General features: G+C 42.6%; 1 protein-coding gene across 1 annotated transcript in view; it reads right to left on the bottom strand.

Moving 5' to 3' along the window:
* The window catches only part of LOC122792964 (gap junction gamma-1 protein-like), a 243,554-nt gene that overhangs the window by 41,961 nt on the left and 178,590 nt on the right, over window positions 1–23,003 (bottom strand). The gene's annotated exons all lie outside the window — the stretch shown is intronic.

The following is a 23,003-nucleotide window of genomic DNA, read 5'->3' as shown; positions in this document are numbered from 1 at the left end:
GCCTGTAAGGAGAACATAGACTACAAAGTAAGTCTAGCTGAAGGAGTGAAATACAGTTAATACTATGGCTTCACCCCAAACTAGCAGAAAGTGTGCAAAGCATAGCTATAGCTCTAAAAACAAACAGCAAAGGTAAAGGCTAAAAAGGCTTCAGGCAATATTGTCAAATCTACAGAACGGCCAGATCTAGGCCAATACGGAAGCTAACAGTCCACTGTTATGAAGAGAAAAAGTGAGAATGTGGAAATCTCCTCAACAGAGATTAGCATTATACAGCTCTCAGTGCCACCAAATAAAGCTGCAGTGTAAACTAAACTCACGTTAGATTAACAACATGAAAAGGAACGTTACAAGAGGTGCACAGTAAAAGATCATGAACACAGCTGTGCACTGCAAGAATACACGGGATGGAAGACTGTTACTACTGATTCATGAAGTGGTGCCATGTAGAAGTATAGACAAGGCCTATCAAGTGTGTGTGTGTCTTTCGGCTTTTCCCGGTTACGGGTTGCCACAGCGGAACTCCGGTCCGCTAATGATTGGCAGTAGAGTTTTACGTGCTGGTTTGCCAGGCCTAACGCACAGCCTTCAACAAAGGAATGCCCATTCACGCATGTTGTCACACAGTAGACGCTCTAAGGCCTATCAAGTAGTGGCTCTAGTATTAACACACAAAGGTGAGGTGATGAAAGTAAGGTGTACTCAGGAATATAAAATATGGAAATAATAAAATGAAACTGCCAGTGTCAAAGTAGAAGGAAACACGACAAAAAAACTTCTAAAGAGTAAAAAAGTACAGTTTTGTACCTACCATAAATGTAGATGTCCGAACAGGATAGCATCTGCAGTCCTAACAAATGGGTTGTCCTGTCATCAGGCAGCCCTTCGGTCGGCCGGATTCCAAAGTCTGGGTCTGGCCTCGGCTGGTGTCGCACTTCACCCGACGTCATCTCTGCTGGTCTTCGTGTATAAAGGCATCTGCCGACGCCATTTTCCTCAGTGTTTCTTGCCCCAGATGCCAGTTGCCCTCTTGGAAAGCTAAATTTTGGATAAATGCCAATGTTTCCAAAAAAGTAGAAGGCAAACACAAAAAATAAGCATGTGTGTACATATATACAAACAAATACACCATAAGAGATCCCCCCCCCAGCTAGCTATTAGGAGGGTAAATACCCTAGGAGTACCACAGAGGGGAAGGAGGGTGGGTAATCCTGACTGCAGATGCTATCCTGTTCGGACATCTACATTTATGGTAGGTACAAAACTGTACTATGTCCTTCAAGGATGCATCTGCAGTCCTAACAAATGGGTAGAATACCATAGCCAAACTAGGGAGGAGGAAGAAGAATTATGGTGTAGTTAGGATCCCTTGCAAAACAGCAGTGGCAAAGCCTGCTCGGGATCTAGAGTATAGAGGTAAGTTATAATGCTTGGCAAATGTATGCACGGAGGTCCAAGTAGCCGCCTCAATAATGTCCTTGGTAGCTACTCCTCGTAAGAAAGCTGTGGTAGTGGCTGTAGCCCTTGTAGAATGAGGCCTTATGTTCTGTGGAATTTGCTTTCCATGGTAGGAGTAACAGAATCTTATGCAATTTCCTATCCACTTGGAGATTGTCTGTTTGGAAATTGCTTTCCCTTCCCTTCCTGTTGCATAAGCTACTAGAAGCTGGGCAGTTTTTCTATTGCCCTTGGTTCTGTCCAGGTAGTAGCGCAACTGTCTGTGTACATCCAAGGTATGCAGCAGTCTTTCCCCTGTTCTGTGGATTGGGAAAGAAGGTAGGTAGGTGGATTGCCTGGTTTAGAGACACTCTGGATACCACCTTAGGCATAAATGTAGGATTAGTTCTCATGGACACTCTATCTTGATGGAAGATTAGGAAGGGTTGTACTGCCATTAAGGCCTGTAGTTCCGAAACCCTCCTTGCTGAAGTAATTGCCAGTAGGAAAGCAGTTTTCCAGGATAGGTGTTGAAGGTCTGCTGTTGCTGCTGGTTCGAATGGAGGGAGTGTCAATTTTTCTAGCACAAAGTTCAAGTCCCATGCTGGTAATGGTGGTTTCCTAGGAGGTTTTACATTTTTGATTTTCCTCTGAGGAACTGCCTGAGTAGAGGGTGTGAGAAGACAGGGGGATCGAAGCTGTATTCTGCAGAAATAGCTGATGCATGTATCTTGATGGAGGAATAGGACAGGCCTGTATGGAGAAGCTCTGCCAAATACTCCAGGATGTTGGCAATATCTATCTTTGACACATCTTTTCCTCTTTCAGAACTCCAAATGACAAACCTTTTCCATTTTCCTGCATAGTTCTTTCTTGTTGAAGGTCTGCGGGCCTCAAGGATAATGTCTTTAACCCTTTGGGATAAATCTGGGTTAGTTGCTCTTATGTAATGTTCCAGGCAGTCAGTTGTAGAGTTTTCAGGTTTGGATGCATGATGTTGTAGTCGCTCTGAGTTAACATCAAAGGAATCAGGGTAGTGTCCACGTTCCTCCCCGAGACATGCTCCTCAGCAAAGGATACCAATGTTGTCTTGGCCAATTTGGAGCTATCAGAATTATCCTTGGACGTTCCTCTTTGATTTTCAGTAGTACCTTGTGCATCAAAGGAAGAGGTGGAAATGCATATGCTGTCAGGTCTTTCCAACTGAAGGATAGAGAGTCCACCTTCCAAGCCAGTGGGTGGTATGTCCTTGTGCAGAATTTCTTGATCTGGTGATTGAGTGGGGATGTGAATAGGTCTATTTGTGGCATTCCCCATTTTTTTGTGATGGCCTTGAAGATGTCGGGGTGTAGCATCCATTCGTGAGCATCCGGGGTAGTTCTGCTTAACATGTCTGCTAGGATGTTTTCTTTTCCCGGTACAAATATTGCCTGTAACTGAATGTTGTAGCTCAGAGCCATATTCCATAAGTCCAGAGCCATTCGACATAGGGGGTATGAATGAGTGCCTCCCTGTTTGTTGATGTACCACATGACTGTGGTGTTGCCTGTCCTTATCATTAATTGGCCTTCTTTGAGGAATGGTCTGAAATTCTGGATTGCTAGTTTTACTGCCAGCATTTCTTTTTGATTTATGTGTAGGTGCAGCTGATCTGGAGTCCATAATCCTTGAATGCATTTGTCCAGCATGTGGGCCCCCCAACCTAGGTCTGAGGCATCCGTTGTGATGGTTTGGCTTGCTTGAATGTTGTGGAAGGGCAAACCTGGGTTTGACTGGCATGCTTGAGCCCACCATAGGAACTCTTGTTTCAGGCATGGGATTAGTGGTATTTCGGTTTCTAAGCTGTGCCTGTGTTGAGACCATAAATTCTTTAGGTACCACTGTAGCTTTCTCATATGCAGTCTGGCATGGGGACCAGGATTATGCATGATGCCATGAAGCCCAAGGCCTGCAGTACTTTCCTTGCTGTTAGTTTGTTCTGCTTTGTTAATGCCAAGAAGTAAAGAGGGAGATGTTCTTGTTTTTCTGCAGTTAGGAATGCCATCTGTTTTACTGTGTCCAATTCTGCACCCAAGAATGTTCTTGTTTGGGATGGTATCAGTCTTGACTTTTTAAATTGACTGTGTATCCCAGGGCTTGTAGTAAGCAAATGACTCTTTGTAAGTCTTGTGTCAGCTTGCTTTTGTTGTCCGCTTGTATCAGGCAGTCGTCCAGGTATGGATAAATTTGGATTCCTGTAGCCTGCAATGAGCGATTACTGATGCCAGGCATTTTGTGAATACTCTGGGCAGTAGATAAGCCAAAGGGCAATGCTGAGAATTGATAATGCTCTGATCCTGCAAGAAATCTGAGGTATCTTCTGCAATTTGGTCGTATGGGGACGTGCAGGTATGCCTCCTTGAGATCTAGAGTTACCAGCCAACACTCCTTGCCCAGCATGGGAAGAAGTTGCTGTAGGGTCAGCATTTTGAATTTTGGAACAATGATGAATGTGTTTAAAGCGGACAGGTCGAGAATAGGTCTCCAACTTTTCTCTTTTCTTGGTACTAGGAAGAGTCTGGAATAAAATCCTTTGCCCTGTTCTGTAGGTGGCACCCTTTCCACAGCTCTCATCTTTGTTAATTGAGCTATCTGTTTTAGAGCTTCTGTTTTTTGATTTGGTGGTAGGTTTGGCATTCCTCTTTTTACTGGTAAGGTGTGGAAATGAAACCTGTAGCCTTGGTCTATAGTTTGCAAAATCCACTTGTCTCTTGTGATATAGTGCCAATTTTTTGAGAATAAGGCTAACTTTCCGCCTAAGGGTGCTGCTATTTGTTCCCTGGAAGGCGGTGTCAGAGCCAAGTCACTGTGTTTGTCCTGTTGTAGTGGCAGTGGTTGTGTCTGTGCCTCATTGGTTATTGCCTTGCCACTGGCGTCCTCTGTAGGCACCTCCTCTGGATTGATTTCTGCCTCTGGAACGTCTATTCCTGCCTCTCTGAGATTTAGAGGAGTCTGGAAAGGACCAATTTTTGGAAGGCCAGTTCCTGCTAAACCTTGGGGGCTGAACCTGTAAGAAATCTTTAACTGTTTGTACAGATTTTGCCTTCTCTTCCATTTTCTTCATTACTTGCTGGGCAGGAGAACCAAATAGACTGACCTTATCCATAGGAGCATCTAATAGTTTTGCTTTAACATGATCCGCAAGACCTGTTCTTTCAACCATGCATGTCTTCTTATAACTGTGCCAGTCATGGCTGATCTAAATGAAGCCTCCAGTGCATCATAGCCACATTTTAAAGAATGGTTACTAACCTGCTGAATGTTATTCACCATTTCTAAAACATATTTCTTATCTAAGGAATCATCAGAGGACAGTTTCTTAGTTAACTGATCAAGCATAAACTCTTGGTATTGGATCATATGAAACTGACAGTTCAAAGCTCTAGCTGAGAGAGTAGCAGAGGTGTATACTTTTTTACCCCATCTCTCTAAGGACCTGGATTCCCTTTCAGAAGGGAGGGGGTTTTTCGCTGAGGTCGAAGCTACTGCCTTAGGCCCCTGGGAGATAGTCTCAGGATCTGCAAGGGGAGCCTTGTATAGGTGGAGATGAGTATCCGGTACCCTGTAAAACCTATCAGGCTTGGCAGGGGCTGGAGGTAAAGTATCAGGAGCAGTGCAAACATCATTAAATGCATCATCCACAACAGGAAGAACTGGAGGTATAGCTAAGGGCCTATGTTGCGGTAAGTGTAGAAAGGTCCTAAGCCTTTTTCTTGAATCTGAGAAATCTTGTCCCTGCCATTGGAATTGCTCTCTCATGGCATGTAAGGTTTCCCCAAAGGAAAATTCCTCTGGTGGAGAGGCAGAAGGAATAGATTCTTCAGCATCGGAATCTTCATAAGTAGAAAAAGGAGCCTCTGGATGGTCTGTATTGTCTGAATCATCAGAAGAGTCATCTGAGGGCACTGGCTCAGGGGCTCTGCTCTAGGTCTCTTTTCTGGAGGTTGAGAGGCCCTGTCTGGGTGAGATTGGGATCCCCTTATTAAAGAGATGAGATCCTCTGCCAGAGTAAGCATTTGGGAACTGGAACTGGGCCTGTGAGAGGGGGGCTTAACAGGCACAGACTTAGCAGTTTTGGCTGCTTTAGCCCTGGCAAAGGCCTTTATAGACATGGCTGCAGGAGGCCTAGCAGCACCACGTGCTGGGGTAGAGACATCCAAAGGGATGGTGTCCGATAATTCTAGAGAAACCACATTAGTAGGCAAAACTTCAGAGGCCGATTCAACTAGGGTAGCAGGAGCCTCGGTAGTAGTCATGGATTCGGCTGAAGATTGACCCGTTTGCTCGGTTTCGGCCGAAACCGAGACACTCGCGGTTTGCTTAACCGTTGGTTTCGGCCGAAACCGCGGACCGCGAGTGTCGGTCTTTTTCTTTGCGTTTCTTAACAATTTGAGAAGTCGGAGGATCCGACGGCATAATGTACGCAAAATCTGAGCCGAAAAACTGTTCAGCAAACTCCGACCGACGCCTAAGCGTTCGTCGGTTGAAGGAAGCACAGGCTAAACAGGCTGCTACGTCGTGGTCTGGGCCTAAACAAGGTAAGCAGTAAGAGTGGAAATCTTTATGAGGTATTTGTTTCCCACAAGTTAAACAGTTATTCACTTTTTCTGACATCGGCTGAGGCAAGAAAGAGTCCCCAACGGGGTACTTAGCTTTAGAAGTCTTGAAGTAGTATTCGGTAGTAGTAATCTCTGGATCTGACCGACCGGCACTTGCGAACAGCTTCTGCTTCGGCGCCACGGCAAGAAAGACTGAGGAAAATGGCGTCGGCTGATGCCTTTATACCCGAAGACCAGCAGAGATGACGTCGGGTGAAGTGCGACACCAGCCGAGGCCAGACCCAGACTTTGGAATCCGGCCGACCGAAGGGCTGCCTGACGACAGGACAACCCATTTGTTAGGACTGCAGATGCATCATTGAAGGACATCAGTGTGAAGTGTGTAACAGTGGTAGTTTCAGCTGAAACTAACAAAAGTTAGTTCCACCTATGAATGAAACAGGAAGGAAGTAAGCAAGCAAAGGTCAAGTACAAAACTGTGTTTGCTAGAAAATGTTGAATTTTCATTTCCTGTGTTAAAACAGCAAGTTAAAACAGCTGTAACTTAAATGAAGGTTTTATACAAAATAGGATGAAAGCTGAGGTAGAAACATCACTGAAAATGTGTACTAACTGCTCTCCAGAACCTGACCCTTTGTGCAAGATGGGCAGATTGAGGTGTAAGTGCATACAACTCTCAGAATTTACTTAAAGGATGTCATTAGAAGAACTGAGGAATACTTAACAAAAATCACTTTGGGTTAGCAAATTTCATCCCTGAAGAGTGGACTCCAATAAGCTATGCCAACATGCTCAAGATCAGGATTATTCAGAGTCTGATCTCAAGTAATAACATCTCCTTCGACTCAAGAACATAACACTGATCTTGAAGATCATATTGATGTCAGTGTGATCGATCCTGAACCTGGATAGCAGTGCTCAGTATGAAGAATGGGTCTATATTATGTGATCGAATGGTCAAATAGTCGAACACGTAATAGTTGACCCATAATAATCCAAACGCCACAATGTCGAACGGTTCAATGGAGATCTCCGTACAGTGTGGAAATGGAAGTTTTCCATTGTCTGCACTGTAGTGCAATCTCAAAGGTGGTATATTTACGTAGCCGGGAGTGTGGGGGGTGCAGGGGGGCTTGCACCCCCCCATGTAGAGCATTTAAATGGTTTGTTTGGGTGGATTTTTCTTTTTTTATTTCCGTTCGACATTGTGATGGTTCAATTATTATCGTTTGATTGACTATTACGTGTTTGACTATTTGACCATTCGATCATGTAATATAGGCCCTGAAGAATGCCCTCAAAAACTTACCGGGGTAATAAAGTTCAAGATCAAGAAAGACTTCAACCCTATCAGTATAGGCTGGAAGGATGGCCAAGCTAGGGGTTGAGAAGGGCTGACCCTTACCATTTGACCTGGAAACAAAATCAAAATCAGCATGGAGGATGACACCGAAGTCACCAACCTTTTCCAAAATAAAATACATGCCCATCTGAACAAGAACTCAGGTTGAACTCCCCTCCAATGTCAACCTCCATGTTATCAACCTTGAAAAAATATAAATTAAAAGGGCAGCTAAAGTCATGTCCATGAGCCAGACAAATGTATGTTCAAAACTAGTGCCAAAACCTGAACTTGATGAGAAAGCTAAACTCCCAGGAAATGCTTTAGGTTTATTAAAACATATCTGTACTCAGCACTTAGCACAGAAAGATTAATGCTATGAGCTTTTAACAACCTGTTTCCTACGGTACAGGGACTGAGTCCTTTGGCCTCCATTTGTCTACTATGTGAACTTGAGCAAGTCACTTAACCAGACACTTCTCTCGAGCAATTAGGAAATTGGGGTAGGCTCCCAGATGGTATCCTGGACTGCATGCCTATTAACTATGTATGAAACTCATAAAAAGGTACCATAAAAAGAAAGAAAATTAAAGAAAACTTCTAATTATAATGTTTGTACAGATCTTCAGCAAATATACTTTCAAGGTCTCGAGAAACTACATTTGTGTAAGAAAGTATAGTTGTGTACACTTACTATAAATGTAGATGTTCGAGTGTATTCACTGTTGCAGTCATCACATTTGGGTTATATCTGCCAAGGTTGCCCTCAGCCGGCTCGAATACCAGAAGCTTAATATTTCTACTTTGCTGCTGTCGCTGCAGGACTGACGTCAAGTCATCAGTAGTATAAAGTAAGGCAGCCAACGTCATTACATCAATTTTTCTTGCCCCAACCTGTCAGGAGCCCCCATGTAGGAGCCAGGTTATGGTGGAAGAACCCCACCAGTAGAAAGTAATTACCAATATGACCCTTGTCAGGAAAGAGAAGAAAAAAAAGAAAGGGGGGTGGAGTGAGGGAAACCAGGACTGCAACAGTGAATACACTCGAACATCTACATTTATGATGTGTACACAGCTGTACTATGTTCTTCGTGTTTCACTGTTGCAGTCATCACATTTGGGTTGATTCACAAAGCTAAGGAAATGAGTGGAGGCAGTCAAGGAAACTAGGGGCTGGCTAGGATGCCCTGCAAGACTACAGAGGAAAACCCTGCCCTAGAATTGGAGAAGAGAGGCAAGTGGTAACGTTTGGTAAAAGTGTGAACAGATGCCCAGATGGCAGTCTCCAGGATGTCCCTGGTGGGGACTCCTCTGAGGAAAGCTGCACAGGTGGAGGCTGCTCTGGTGGAGTGAGTCCTGACCCCCTTGGGGAGAGGCTTTCCATGTTGTTTATGCCAGAAATGAATGCAGTGTGCTATCCATTTGGAAATGGTTTGCTTGGAGATGGCTTTGCCTTCTGCCCTGTAGCAAAGCTAACCAGCAATTGATCAGACTTTCTGAAGGATTTAGTCCTGTCTAGATAGAATCTGAGCTGTCTGTGCACATCTAGATAGTGCAGGATCCTTTCCCACTTGTTCTGGGGATTAGGAAAAAAAGTGGGCAAGTGAATGGATTGGTTGAGAGCCACACTGGACGCAGTACAGTTGTGTACACTTACCATAAATGTAGATGTTCAAGTGTATTCACTGTTGCAATCATCACACTACGGTTATCTGCCTGCAGGTAGCCCTCAGTCGGCCCGAATACCAGAGTCTTGGGATTTCTGCGTCGTATGCTGTCACCTCTTCCATGACGTCAGGTTGTCAGGGGTATAAAACATGCAGCCGACACCATTACATCAGTTGTTCTTGCCCCAGATGTCAGGAGCCCCCCAAAAAGGAAGCAATTTCATGGTGTGGAACACCTCCAGTAAAAAGTAAATACCATTGCCATAGGATATGGCCAAAAAGAAAATAGGTAGAAAGTATAGAAAAAATCAGGGGGCTGGAGGGAAAATAACCAGGACTGCAACAGTGAATACACTCGAACATCTACATTTATGGTAAGTGTACACACTATGTTCTTTGTGTTTCACTGTTGTAGTCATCACACTTGGGTTGATTCCCAAAGCTGAGGAAGGGTGGAGGCAGTCAAGAAGTATTGGGGCTGGCTAGCAGGCCTTGTAAGACTGCTTTGGCAAATCCAGCTCTGGATTTAGAAAAGATAAGTGGTAATGCTTGGAGAAGGTGTGTACAGAACTCCATGTTGCAGCTGCCAGGATGCCCCTGGTAGGGACTCCCCTGAGAAATGCTGTAGAGGTTGAGGAAGCCCTAGTGGAATGAGTTCTGATCCCCTGTGGGGTAGGTTTTCCATGGTGTTTGTAGCAGAAATGGATGCAGTGTGCTATCCATTTGGAAATGGTTTGCTTTGAAATGGCCTTGCCCTCTGCCCCTGTAGCAAAGCTGACTAGTAGCTGATCAGATTTTCTGAAAGGTTTGGTCCTGTCAAGGTAGAACCTGAGAGGTCTTACTGATGTCCAATCTGTGGTTAAGGGGAGGAGCAGAGTTGTTATACACAGTTTTATAGACAAGGCACAGGAAAAGCAGGTCAACACTTTTTATAGGGAGGTGGATAATTTGTTAGGTCACACTGAAGAAGGCTTTATTCTTACAGCCGAAACCGGTCTGGTGAAATTTTCACTCTATGGAATAATGTGCTTTTAAGCACTAACATTAAATATATTATAATGTGTTATATGCCACGCTCTGTTGGTCACTGACTTTGATAAATCTGAGGAAGATGTCATGGAGGCAGCGGGGACAGGCTGTGCAGCAAGAGGTACCAGTGTTGCCGGGGCCAGTCTGGAGCTATAAGAATGGTCCTTGGTTTTTCCTCCCTTATTTTGAGCAGTACCCTAGGGATGAGAGGTAGGGGAGGAAAGGCATAGACCAACAGATTGACCCAGGGGAAGGACAGGGCATCCACTTTCCAAGCCATGTAGTGATGCTCCCTGGTGCAGAATTTGCTGAGCTGATGGTTGGTGTGGGAGGCAAAGAGGTCGACCTTTGGGGTTCCCCATTTCTGAGTTATTAGGGTGAAGGTACTTCTGTTGAGTTGCCACTCGTGTGGGTCTAGAAGGTTTCTGCTTAATTGGTCTGCCAGAGAGTTGAGAGAGCCTGGTAAGAATTGTGCTAACAGGTATAGTTGCAAGGAAGAGGCTGTGAGCCAAAGGTTCATGGCCAGCCTGTATAGAGGGTAGGAGTGAGTCCCTCCCTACTCGTTGATGTACCACATGACAGTGGTGTTGACTGTTTTGATCAGGAGATCCCCTGGAGAGAGAAGGGGTTTGAAATCTATCAAGGCGTGCTGCACAGCCATCATTTCTTTTTGACTGATGTGCAGAGGGATTTGCTGTGGGCTCCATTGGCCCTGTATGCACCTGCCGTCCAGGTGTGCACCCCAAGCATAGTCTGGCACGTCTGTGGTGAGGGTCTGGGCGGCGGGGGTGGGGTGGGGATAAGGCCAGTCCCTTGTTGTGGGAGCATGCTGTGGCCCACCAAAGAAATTTCTTTCTGAGGCAAGGAATTATAGGTAGAAGAATTTCCAGGGCTTGAGTGTTGACACCAAAGGCTCTTTAGGTACCACTGAAGTTTCCCCATATACAGTCTGGCATATGGTGGGGATAAGGCCAGTCCCTTGTTGTGGGAGCATGCTGTTGCCCACCAAAGAAATTTCTTTCTGAGGCAAGGAATTATAGGTAGAAGTGTTTCCAGGGCTTGAGAGTGCCGACACCAAAGGCTCTTTAGGTACCATTGAAGTTTCCTCATATACAGTCTGGCATATGGAATGAGTAGTATGCAAGATGCCATGAACCCCAGAGCTTGCAGGATCTTCCTTACAGGTAGACGGGGCCTGGTGGCTAGCTGAGAGAAGTAGGCTGTCAGGAAAATTTTTTTCTCTGGTGTAAGGTATGCCATCTGGGATGCTGTGTCCAGACTTGCTCCCAGGAAGATTATCCTTTGAGAGGGCACCTGTTTGGATTTCTTTTCGTTGATTGTGTACCCCATGGAGGTTAGTAGGGTCTTTACAAAGGCCAGGTGCTTGAGTAGCTTTTCCTGGCTGTCTGCCTGAATAAGGCAGTCATCTAAGTATGGGTAAATCTGAATATTTCGTCTGCAAAAGGCAATGGCCAGAGCCAGACATTTTATGAAAACTCTGGGAGCACTAGATAGCCAAAGGGAAGCGCAGAGAACTGAAAGTGTTGAGATCCTTTGTCAGTATAAAACCATTCTTAGCCTTATTATAAGTGAGTTTTTAAAGTTACAGGTGTGATACATTAACAGCACCTGACATTATGTATCTTGTATCAGGTATCTTGTATTTTGTGTATAATAAGTAATTATTACGTATGAAGGGATGTGTAGATGTAGTAATGCTTATTTACATTATGTGCCTTAGACAAGATGGTTCGACCTTGCTATTATCATATATGATCACATATAATTCAACATTTCTGAATATATGTATGTTGTGGAAATGCATAGTGTGGTAGTGAAACAATTTGTTTTTATGTTTAGCAACTGTCTATGATATTTTATTATCAATTTTTATTTTATGATTTTTATAATAGTTAGTATACAAGTATTTAATAGGGTTTTGTGTGGAATGCAAAATTATTTATATTTTTCAATAACATTGACATATTATATAAATATATATATGCAATAGTATGGTAGTTTTAGGTGGGACTTATATTACTAGATACAGTAGGGGGACCATTTTATTATACAGTATGTACATTATGAGATTTACGATAAATGGCAGGATGCATTAGAGTAGGTAATTTATAACTTATGTTATTATATATCAGTAGTTAATTTATGTGCTACCCATACACAGTAAAGGGTAAATTGTAGATATTTTTGTCTAACTATAGTGATCAGTATGTCTTTAAAGTTTTTGGCGGCAACTAGAGCAATTATACAATTAAGTTCAAAAGGTAGAGTACTTAAGCAGTAGAATACTAGCAGTATGTTGTTCTGATGAAGACTGTGTATAACAGTTGAAAGCGCTTAACCCTGTCTTTTGTATCGTGTGGAGTTACAATAAACAAATATATTTCATCACTAGGACGAGCAGTGATTCTTCAGTGTCGGCGTCCAGATTTTTTATTGAGAACTGAAAGTGTTGAGATCCTGCACTGAAATGGAGATACTTCCTGCATGATTCCCTGATAGGAATGTGGAGGTAGACCTCTTTTAGATCTAGGGTGGCTAGCCAAGCGTCCATGGAGAACATGAGTATCAGCTACTGGAGGGTGAGCATTTTGAATTTTGGGATCACCAGGAAGGTGTTTAGGATGGACAGATCGAGGATGGGGCACCAGGTGCCCTCTTTTCTGGGCACCATAAAAAGTCTGTAATAGAAGCCTTGACCTATCTGTTCTGCAGGAACGTGCTCTACTGCCCTCATAGAGAGCAGAGAAAGGATTTGCTTTTGAGCCTCTGCCCACTGATTTGGTAAGTGAAGGTGGGCAGACAGGGGTGGGGGAGGAGGTGAGTCATTGTGAGTTCTTACAATAAGGAGGTGGCTTAGAACTCCCTGGTTTTGAAGTGGAGGTAGTCCACTGCTTAGATCTCTGCATTCCCTGGAGCTGCTGCCTGGGGCCTAGTCTGGATCGGTTTACTCGGAGCAGGAAAGGACCAGTGCTTGGAGGGACAATGCCTGCTGAACCTAGGAGGCTGGACCTGTAAGAAATCCTTAACTGTTTGCATAGATTTTGCTTTTTCTTCCATTTTTTTAAGACCTTTTCTGCCTTAGTGCCAAATAAGTTGTCTTTGTGCAAGGGAGCATCCAACAATTTAGATATGACATGGTCTGGCAGGAGTTGTTCCTTAAGCCATGCATGTCTTCTAATGACAGATCCAGTGACTGCTGCCCTGCAAGAAACTTCTAGGGCATCAAAACCACAGTGCAATGTGTATTTAGTTACTTGACTTGCAGAACGCATTAAGTCTTGTAACTCTTTAGATTCTGCCCAAGCAGGAAAGGAAGACATTTTTTGTTTAAGGAGTTCCAATGTATGTTGCTGAAATTTCAGCATATGGAACGAGAATTTAGTGCCCTGACAGCAAGGGTAGTTGAGGTCTATACTTTTTTACCCCATCTATCCAATGCTCGGGAATCGCTGTCTGAGGGGTTGGGATTCTTAGCAGAGGTTGCTTTAATCCCTTTTGACCCTTGAGAAATTACCTCAGGGTCAGCTGTTGGATTTTTAAAAATATATTTGTGTGAGTCAGGGACTCTGCAGTACCTGTCTGGTTTTCTGGGAGCAGGAGGTAGGGCATCAGGAGTCAAGCTGAATTAGAGAAAAACATCCTCCACAACATCCAGGACTGGGGGATGGCCAAAGGTCTGTGTTGGGAAAGTCTAGGAATTCCCTGAGTCTCTTTTTAAACTAAGGATAGTCCTGACTCTCCCATGGGAAATGCTCCCTTAAAGTATGCAAAGTTTCCCCAAAGGAAAATTCCTCTGAGGGAGAGGCTGAAGGAATGGAGTCCTCTGCATTAGAATCCTCATAACTGGAGAAGGGTTGCATATTTTCATAGTCAGATGCATCAGATTCATCTATTGTTCAGACAAACCTACAGGGGACAGATCTCTTTTCCTTTTTGAGGGGGTAGCTTGGCTTCCCCTGATCAGCATGATAATGTCTTCTGCCATTTTAAGCATTTGATATTGAGGCAAGGTAGCAGGCTCCTGAGATTGGGTTGTCGGTTTCTTGGGTGTGGTTCGAAACCTGGGCCTAAGAAACTCGATTGTTTTCAAAGGAACAGTAGTCACGAAAGAAGACGTCGGTTTGTGTCGAGATTCGGTACTGCGAAGGACTTCCTCAGAAGCCGGTGCCTGCTCAACAACTCAGGACCCATCCAAGATAGAGACGACTGCAGGATCCTTAGTCGAAGAAGACTTTTGCGGCATACCGGACTCCGAAAGGGTCTCGGTAGCGGCCTGCGAATCAACTGAAGCGGGCATCAGGGACTGCAAAACCACCTCACTGAGTACCAGAGGATTGACGACTAGCTTAACGGAAGTGTCTTCGGTAGGTTTGGACCTGTGCGGTCTGTCTCTGTCTTTATCTTTATGTTTTTTTGGAAGATCTGCTGTTGGATGGCTTATTGAAGCCATATCTGAATTCGAGGACTGTAGACGAAAATATCTGGCTACAATAAGGGCCCGACAATGGAGAGTTCTGGCATTGAACAAAGCACAGAAGCGACAACGGAAGATGTCATTTTCTGGGCCTAAACAAGTGATGCAGTAAGAGTGGAAGTCTCGGTGTGGTATTTGCTTTCCACAGGCGAGACAATTATTAACTTTTTCTGACATCAGTTAGTGCAAGAAAAAAGGATCCCCAACAGGGTACTTAAACTTTGGAAGACTGCAACTTCAATTCGGAGACAAAAACTCAGGTAGCGGCCAACCGGCACTCGTGCAAACTGCTTCTGCTTCGGGCTCCATGGCAAGAAAGACTGATGTAATGGTGTTGGCTGCCTTACTTTATACTACTGACGACCTGACGTCAGTCCTCAGGTGACAGCAACCGACACAGAAATACTAAGTCTCTGGTATTCGGGTCGGCGGAGGGCTACCCTGGCAGGGATAACCCAAATATGATGACTGCAACAGTGAAACACGAAGAACATCTTTGCTTACAATGTGATGTCTTTGCTCCTTAAAATCTTAACCAAATTTGCTAAGCAAGAGCCTTTTAATTTCATGGCTTCAATCACCATTTGTAGTGATCTTTGTGCTCAGGAAAATAAAATCTGTTACATCCTCCACTTTCTCCCCAACTACATGCAAAGTATCTGATAGGGTAAAATGTAATTTTTTTATATACATATCAAACAGGCTCTTCAACTCTTCTTCACTTTCAGCAATCCATGTGGTGTCTGCTGCATATCTGAGGCTGTAAATACTCTCTGGGCGATTCTGAGTTTGCCATCTCATTTGTCTAACACAGAATTCTAAATAGTATATTCAGCACACAAAGTGACTGATGACAATGTACAGCCTTGCCATGCTCCTTTCTTAATCTTGTAAGCCATTACATATTTAGTTCTAACTGTTGTTTCTTGCTCTGTGTACATATTCCACAGGACGCAAATTAGGTGACCCAGTATCCCCATTTCTTGAGGAACCTGTCAAGAGTTTGTTATGGTCAACACAGTTAAAGACTTTAAGTAAGTAAAGCAGAAATACATACTTCTTCGTTGCATACCTCTCTACTTTCCAGATTTTCACTGAATGTTCAGATTTTTCCTCATATTTTTGGCCTGATTCTCCAAAATTTGTGGTTTTCTGGCAAATCACTGGCAAATCATTGAGGACAAAAGTCATAAAATAATGACAGAAATTTGAGTTTTAAACTTTGTACCCTACATAGAATTCATGCTAATGCAAAACCTCTTATTATATCAACGTTGTAAGTTTGTAAGAGCAATATTTAAAAACTGTCCCTATTTTTGAGCCTTTGTCCCCCATTATTTACGGTTTTGCCCAGATTTCTTTCTCCAAGATGTTGAGATAAATGCTTCTGTGATTCCCTTGCTTTCTTCATTACCAGTGGAACTCGACAATTTAATATTTGATGCCTCTGCCCTTTCTAAAATCAGCTTGTACATCTGGAAACTCTGTCTACGTACTGCTGGAGTCTACCTTGCAGGATACTGAACATTACCTTACTACCATGTGAAACAAGTGCAACTGTTTGATAATTTAAGCATTTTTTATACAGACATATACAAAATGTGCACATATATGTGTGTATACAGAAGTACACAGACAGATGCACACTGAAAATTTTTATATCTTTAAATGCAAGACTCGTTTTGCTCTCATTTCACCAATCTTAAATGCTTTCTTCCATCATTCTGATCTGCTGACTGAAAGAACAGTTGGCAATACCTAATTAATCCTGTACGGGTATAGCAATGAGCGAAAAAGTGATGAGCAAACACGTGTTCTTATGTGTGTGTGTGTGTGTTTATATATATATATATATATATATATATATATATATATATATATATATATATATATATATATATATATATATATATACCATATTTCCCCGAAAATAAGACCGGGTCTTTTATCAGGGGCCTTATTTACTCCTCCCATACAATACAACAATCTACATTTATTCATGTACAAAAATCGACATTTTTTCATGTACAAAAGTCAACATTTATTCATGTACACAAATTGACATTTATTTGGTACTTTTCTGTTATTGGGCAACAGTTCTTGGCAACACGTTAACAGTTGTGTGAGAAGTCTACATAAACAGTGCAACAAACATTTCAACTTCAGAATATCTACACCTTGGCTTTTACAATGCAATATTTCATGCTTAACAGAAAGTGCAGAAAAATCTCAATACATGCGTATTGGAGGAGTGCAATAAAACAGGTGACAAACTGCCACATTTTGATTGGTGATGCTTTCTTTATTCCTTACCCAAACCGTAAGAGAAGAATGATGGAAAGTCATAAAAATGAAGTCTGGGAACTAGTGGCCTTACTTTGTAATTACCCCTTGATAATGAAATGTTACCTTAATACAATAAAGTCAAAAACTGATCTTGCTGGCAGCTGAAAGCAGAAGCAATCCATTCTGTTGCCCCGATAACGGAAAGGTTATTCAAATACAGTCATTTCATCTTCTTCTGGAACATTGTCATAAGTCTCCAACCCCTGAATTCTGGTGTGAATTTCTTGCGACTCCATTTTCTGTAGAACCATTGGCCCAGCAACAGAGCTCTCCTTAAATGAGCACTGCTTGTCTATGTAGCCTGCTCATAGTGCATTGGCAACACAGCTGTCAGTGATTTTATCCAATGAATTCTGCAACCAAGTCACGACCTCTTGCAGGCTAGGCTTCACAAAGTTTCCATGCTGATTTCTCTCCATTCTATTTTCAATGTAGTCATTTTAGAGTTCCATGTACAAATGGTCCTTGAATGGCTTGTTTATTGCAATATCAAGAGTCTGGAGACAGGCAGTCATTCCTGCAGGAATCATTATTTGATCTATTCTTCTCTGTGTAATGAATTTCTTCATGTCTTTAGTGCAGTGAGTGCTGGCTGGATCCCAGACTAGCAGACCACTTTCGCCACCTCACAAAACAAGTGGCAGCATTACATCGACCCACTTCCTTATAACTTCTTGTGTGCACCAGGTTTTTTCGGTTTCACGAATGTAAATGCCTGAAACACGCTCAATCTTATCTTTCTTGCCCTTACTAATGATTAGAGGTGGGGTTTTCTTTCCATCTAGACGAACTGCCAAAATACAGGCAGCACGTGCACTTTCTTAACCAGTGGAGAGAATGTAGATTGACGAGGCACCCTTCTGATCAATTGTTGTTTGAGATCCTTGGCCCATAAACACTGCAGTTTTATCCATAGCAATCATGTTGGAGAGTTGGTATTTAGAAAAGTCGATGCCATCAACAAAGGACTTGAATGGAAGTGCACGTTTAATAACTTCAGTATCTTCCAGCATGAACAGTGTTGTTGATCTTCTTAGAGACAGTTCATATGGCTGAAGGAAGCCATCCAGCCAATGTTGTGATGCTATGAATTCTTCTGGGGATATTTCTAACTGTGGTGTCACTGCAAGGGCAAATGCTTGAACATCAGCCCTGCCACAACCAAAGCCTTTGCACTCCTGTTAGCAATCCATTCACAGATGATGTCTTCCAGCTCAGGAAATAATGGTTGCCAACCTGATCCACACTTGCACTTCTTAGCATTTCCCTCGTCGGCCTGTTCATAGGATCATAGGTAGGTACTAGGCTATTGGCCCTAGGGCCTATATAAGTCTGGGCAAACAGTACCCTGGCTTTTGCCACCCAAGAAAATTATTTTCCTGTGCTCCTGTCAAGCAGAGCCACAGAAGTGATCCCTGGGTTGAATTTCCTATCTCCCATCCAATCATCAAGATTTTTCTTGAAGAGTGCTAATGAGGAGCTTTGTTTGATATAGATAGATAGTTTGTTCCAGAGTATGGGAAGTCTCTGGGACAGGAATCTATCCCTCCAACATGTTCTGTTTATTGTGGTGACAAGGTTTAGGTCCCTAGAGTGTGTAGCTCGGAGGGATTGGGATTTCGTTAAGTGGAACATGTCCAACAGCTCTGAGTTTGATATAGCTTTGAATGTTAGGCAGAGATGGCCTCTGAGTAGGCGATATGCGACAGAGTAAAGATGGAGTTTATTGAGACGGTCTGCATTGGGCATCTGTTTGAGGCTGGTAATCCTTTTTGTGAGGTATTTCTGCAGCCTTTCCATTTGTTGTAGATGTCTTGTGAGGTACATACCAAAAGGGGCGTGGTATTCTATAATGGGTCTAATGAGTGATGAGTAGAGGGGAACAATGACCTCTTTTTTCCTGGATGAGAAACCTTTTGTGATGAGGTGTGCCACATAGAATGACTTCCTGACTACTGTGGCGATGTGATTATCAAAGGAGAGACTACTGTCCACCTGTGTCCCAAGGTCTCTTATCACACTTTCGGTGTTAAATAGACTACCGCCTATGTGGTAGTTCATGGGTACAGAGTTTTTACCAAAAGGAATGACAATGCACTTTCTGGCATTGAGCTTCAGGCCATGGCTTTGACACCAGGCATCTGTCTCAGTTAGGCCCTTTTGTAGGATGTCCACCTCGTTAGGAGTTTTGATTATGGCTCCTAGTTTGCAGTTATCTGCGAACTTTGTTAGCCAAAGACCTTCTGTGTTAGCCTGTACTTCAGAGAAGTAGATACCAAACAGGAGAGGACCCAGGAGTGAACCCTGTGGTATTCCACTTGTCACTGGTCTGAAGTTGGATTTAGAGTCTGCTACTTTCACAGTGTGTGTGTTCTGTCAGTGAGCCAATTGGCAACCCATCTTGTGACATAGGGATTTATACCTAGTTTAATGAGTTTATCTATAATTTCAGAGTTGGGGATGGTGTCGAAAGCCTTGGCGAGATCTAGATAGGCTGTGTGAACCACCTTACCCTCATCTACGGCTTTGGTGACCACTTCAAAGAAGTCTATCAGGTTTAGGAGACATGATCTGCCTTTTACAAACCCGAACTGGATAGGGTCCAGAGTTTGGAGATTATCAATGTCATTGTTTATAAGCTCCATGATGATACGTTCCATAGCCTTGCAGACCAGGCTCATCAGGCTAATGGGGCGGTAGTTCCCGAGGTCCGTGGTGGCTCCCCCTTTGTGGAGTGGGATAACCGTAGCTGTGCACCATTCAGTGGGCACAAAGCCTGAGGTAAGGCTATGACTGAACATGGTACTTAGGTTGGGTGCCAGTTTGTTCTGTAGTTAGTGTAGAATGCAGCCTGGGATGTTGTCAAGTCCCATGGATGCTGTGTTCTTGGCTTTGGAGAGTGTATTTTTTACCTGTGCAGCCGTGATTACAGGAACTTTGCATTCTTCCGGTATAGAGATGGGCCCTTCAGGGAGTGAGAGAGGGGTAAATTTAGTGCCATTGTGCTGTAACTCAGAGCAGATCTGAGTGTTGCCATTGAGATTCTTGACATAGCTATAGAATGATTTGTGGTTGTCTTTAGAATCAGAGGTGATTTTGTTTTCGTAACTAGCTTTGGAGGATTTTATGAGGGATCTCAGCTTCTTACTGAGGCTGACCACGGAGTTCCTTCAATCATGGGAGTTTACTCTTTTTTTGCAACAATTTCTTTCTTCTGGTGACTGAGGTTATCGTACGCTGCTTACCATTTTTGGACCATTCAGAAATCCAACTTCTTCTCTTTGCAGAAAGCCATCAGATTCTTTCCCCGGGAGTCCTCCACGATTCCTTTCTTGTACTCAACGGAATAGCTCTTTCTTTTTTCACTCATCTTGTCTGGGGGGGGCCAGTTAATTGAAGACTTACGAGACAGGAGTGGCAACACAAAATGCCGATGGTTAAGAAGACACAACCACACCCATTCATTATCAAGTGCGCACATTCTACATGCGTTCTCTGTACTTTGACCAATCAAAGTACACTTGCCAGTGTTTATGGGCCAAGGATCTCAACCGTCAAGTGTAAGTGAGGATTAGGGTTACAGTAAGAATCATGGAGGACTCCCGGGGAAAGAATCTTATGACTTTCTGCAAATAGAAGTTGGGTGCCCGAATGGTCCGGAAATGGCGAGCAGAGTATGATAACCTCAGTCAACACATGTCAATAACATTATAATTTTTTAATTTAACACGTCCATCGTGTGTTGTTGACGATATTAACTGGGGCTTATTTTTGGAGTAGGGCTTATATTATGACCACCCTGGAAAACCATGCTAGGCCTTATTATCTGGTTAGGTCTTACTTACGGAGAAATATGGTATATGTATATATATATATATATATATATACACACACACACATATATATATATATACAAATACATATATATATATATATATATATATATAAATATATATATATATATATATACACAATATATATAAATATACACATATATATATATATATATATATATATATATTATATATATACACATATACAATATATATATATATATATATATATATATATATATATATATATATATATATACATATATATATATATATATATATATATATATATATATATATATGTCTAGGTTACAACGTCGACAGATGAGAAGACCGACAGCGAAATCACCGACGCGAGAAGATCGACGGATGAAAACACCGACGTGGAGAACACCGAGATGGGGAAAGGATGTGTAAGTATGCGGTAGTGACAGACGTTAGGGTGCGAGTAAGGTAAGTGTGCGATGTTGGTGGTCTGTAGGGGTAGGGGTGGGTTAAGTGAGTTAGGGTTAGGGCGCGAGTTAGGTAAGGGTGCAGTAGTGAATGTTTTGGGTTAGGGGCGGGTTAAGTGAGTTAGGGTTAGGGCGCGAGTTAGGTAAGGGTGCAGTAGTGAATGTTTGGGGTTAGGGGTGGGTTAAGTGAGTTAGGGTTATAGGTAAGGGTGCAGTAGTGAATGTTTTGGGTTAGGGGCGGGTTAAGTGAGTTAGGGTCAGGGAGCGGGTTAGGTTAGTGTGCGATAGTGACGGACCTTAGGGTTAGGGTTTCGGTTAGGGTAGTGGATAGTTGTGTATGTAAGGTTTAGTGTTTGTTTGTTAGGATTTAGATGTGCTTGTGTTGTGTGTGTGGTTTTTGGTCAGGGAATTTGTTTTGTTTATTGGTTGTTGTGATGATGTGTTGAGTGTGTGTGGTGTCGTGTTTGTGAGCTGTCGATGATGTGGTGTCGGTGATGTCGTTGTCGATGTTGTGTGCTGTCGGTGTTATAACCTAGAATCATATATATATATACACATATACACACACACACACACACACACACACACACACACATATAAACTAAGCAAAGGATAGTGCACTTGCATTCAGATACAAAGGACTAAATGCATCAACGTGCTACTTTAACAAAAAAAGAAAAAGGCAAACTTGTCTACTGCATGCAGTCTGCCAACTGCACAAACTACATTACATGTGCACAAAAAAGCATGTCAAAGTTATGGGGGCCATTTCAAGCATACATCCATCCTCCAGATTTGCTCTATTCATAATGACTGCTAGCCTAAATACAGTTTTAAGATTAATACCACAAACAACTCCAACAATTTACAGGAGCTACAGTAAATATTGTGCAGTGATCTTGTATGGCTCATGCCAAAGATTGCTACCAGAATGTTACAGTGTTAGAATCTCCTTGTTTTCTGACTGGAGTGCTTCTCAAACAATATGGAAATATATCGCTGATAAGTATATTTCTTGGCACTTTTCAGAGTTCTGCATTATCTTAATTTTTGCCTGACTGAATTATTTTATATATTTGCTGACAATGTTTCCTGTTTTCTCATCTGTTCTGACACTGAATCTCCCCTATTCCTGTGGTGGTATTAACTGATTGTTTTTAAGTGTTTTTCAGCTGTTGAACTGTTGAAGGCTACACACTCAAGTACGATAGCCATTTTTCTGCTTTAAAAGTGTTTGTTTTACTGTATCTGTTTTAATTATTGAAAAAAATCCTATTTCTCTACTCGTTTCCCACCTTTCTATAACCAGTAGAGTCCAGTTTTCAGATTTTGCTGAATTCTGGGCTGTTTTGTAGTTTTTGTGTTGCCCAGACCTTACTAAGATAGAAGAAAGCTTCTCTGTTCATCAGTGAGAGTGGTGAACTTTGAGCAGCCTATATGTCGCTGGAGGAGTGGTTTCAGCTCAGCATCTGTAGTTTTATTGACCATTTTGGACTATTTCTACCCCTTTCATCTTTCTTTTTAAAATCCCATGTTTGTGAGTTTTTTGCGCTTGTATTACCTCACCAAGATCCTGCCTGGGTGTCCTGCAGAGTTCTACAGCAGCAAAGAGAGAAAAGGGAGATTTTGAGTGGATTAAGTACCTCTGTTTTTCTTTTTATTGCTTACTTTCACTAGCCGCACTATTCCAAGCGTTTTTTTATTAACTTTGCAACTTATTTGAACTGTTTTTTGAATTCTGGTACTGTTTGCACTTTAACTGATCGTTTTTAAGTGTTTTTCAATTGTTGAACTGTTGAGGGCT

Source organism: Protopterus annectens, chromosome 2.part0, assembly GCF_019279795.1.
Source record: "Protopterus annectens isolate FY-2018-M chromosome 2.part0, PAN1.0, whole genome shotgun sequence".
NCBI lineage: Eukaryota > Metazoa > Chordata > Ceratodontiformes > Protopteridae > Protopterus > Protopterus annectens.
The sequence above is the reverse complement of the archived record's forward strand: the minus strand, read 5'-3'. Positions and strand labels throughout refer to the sequence as shown.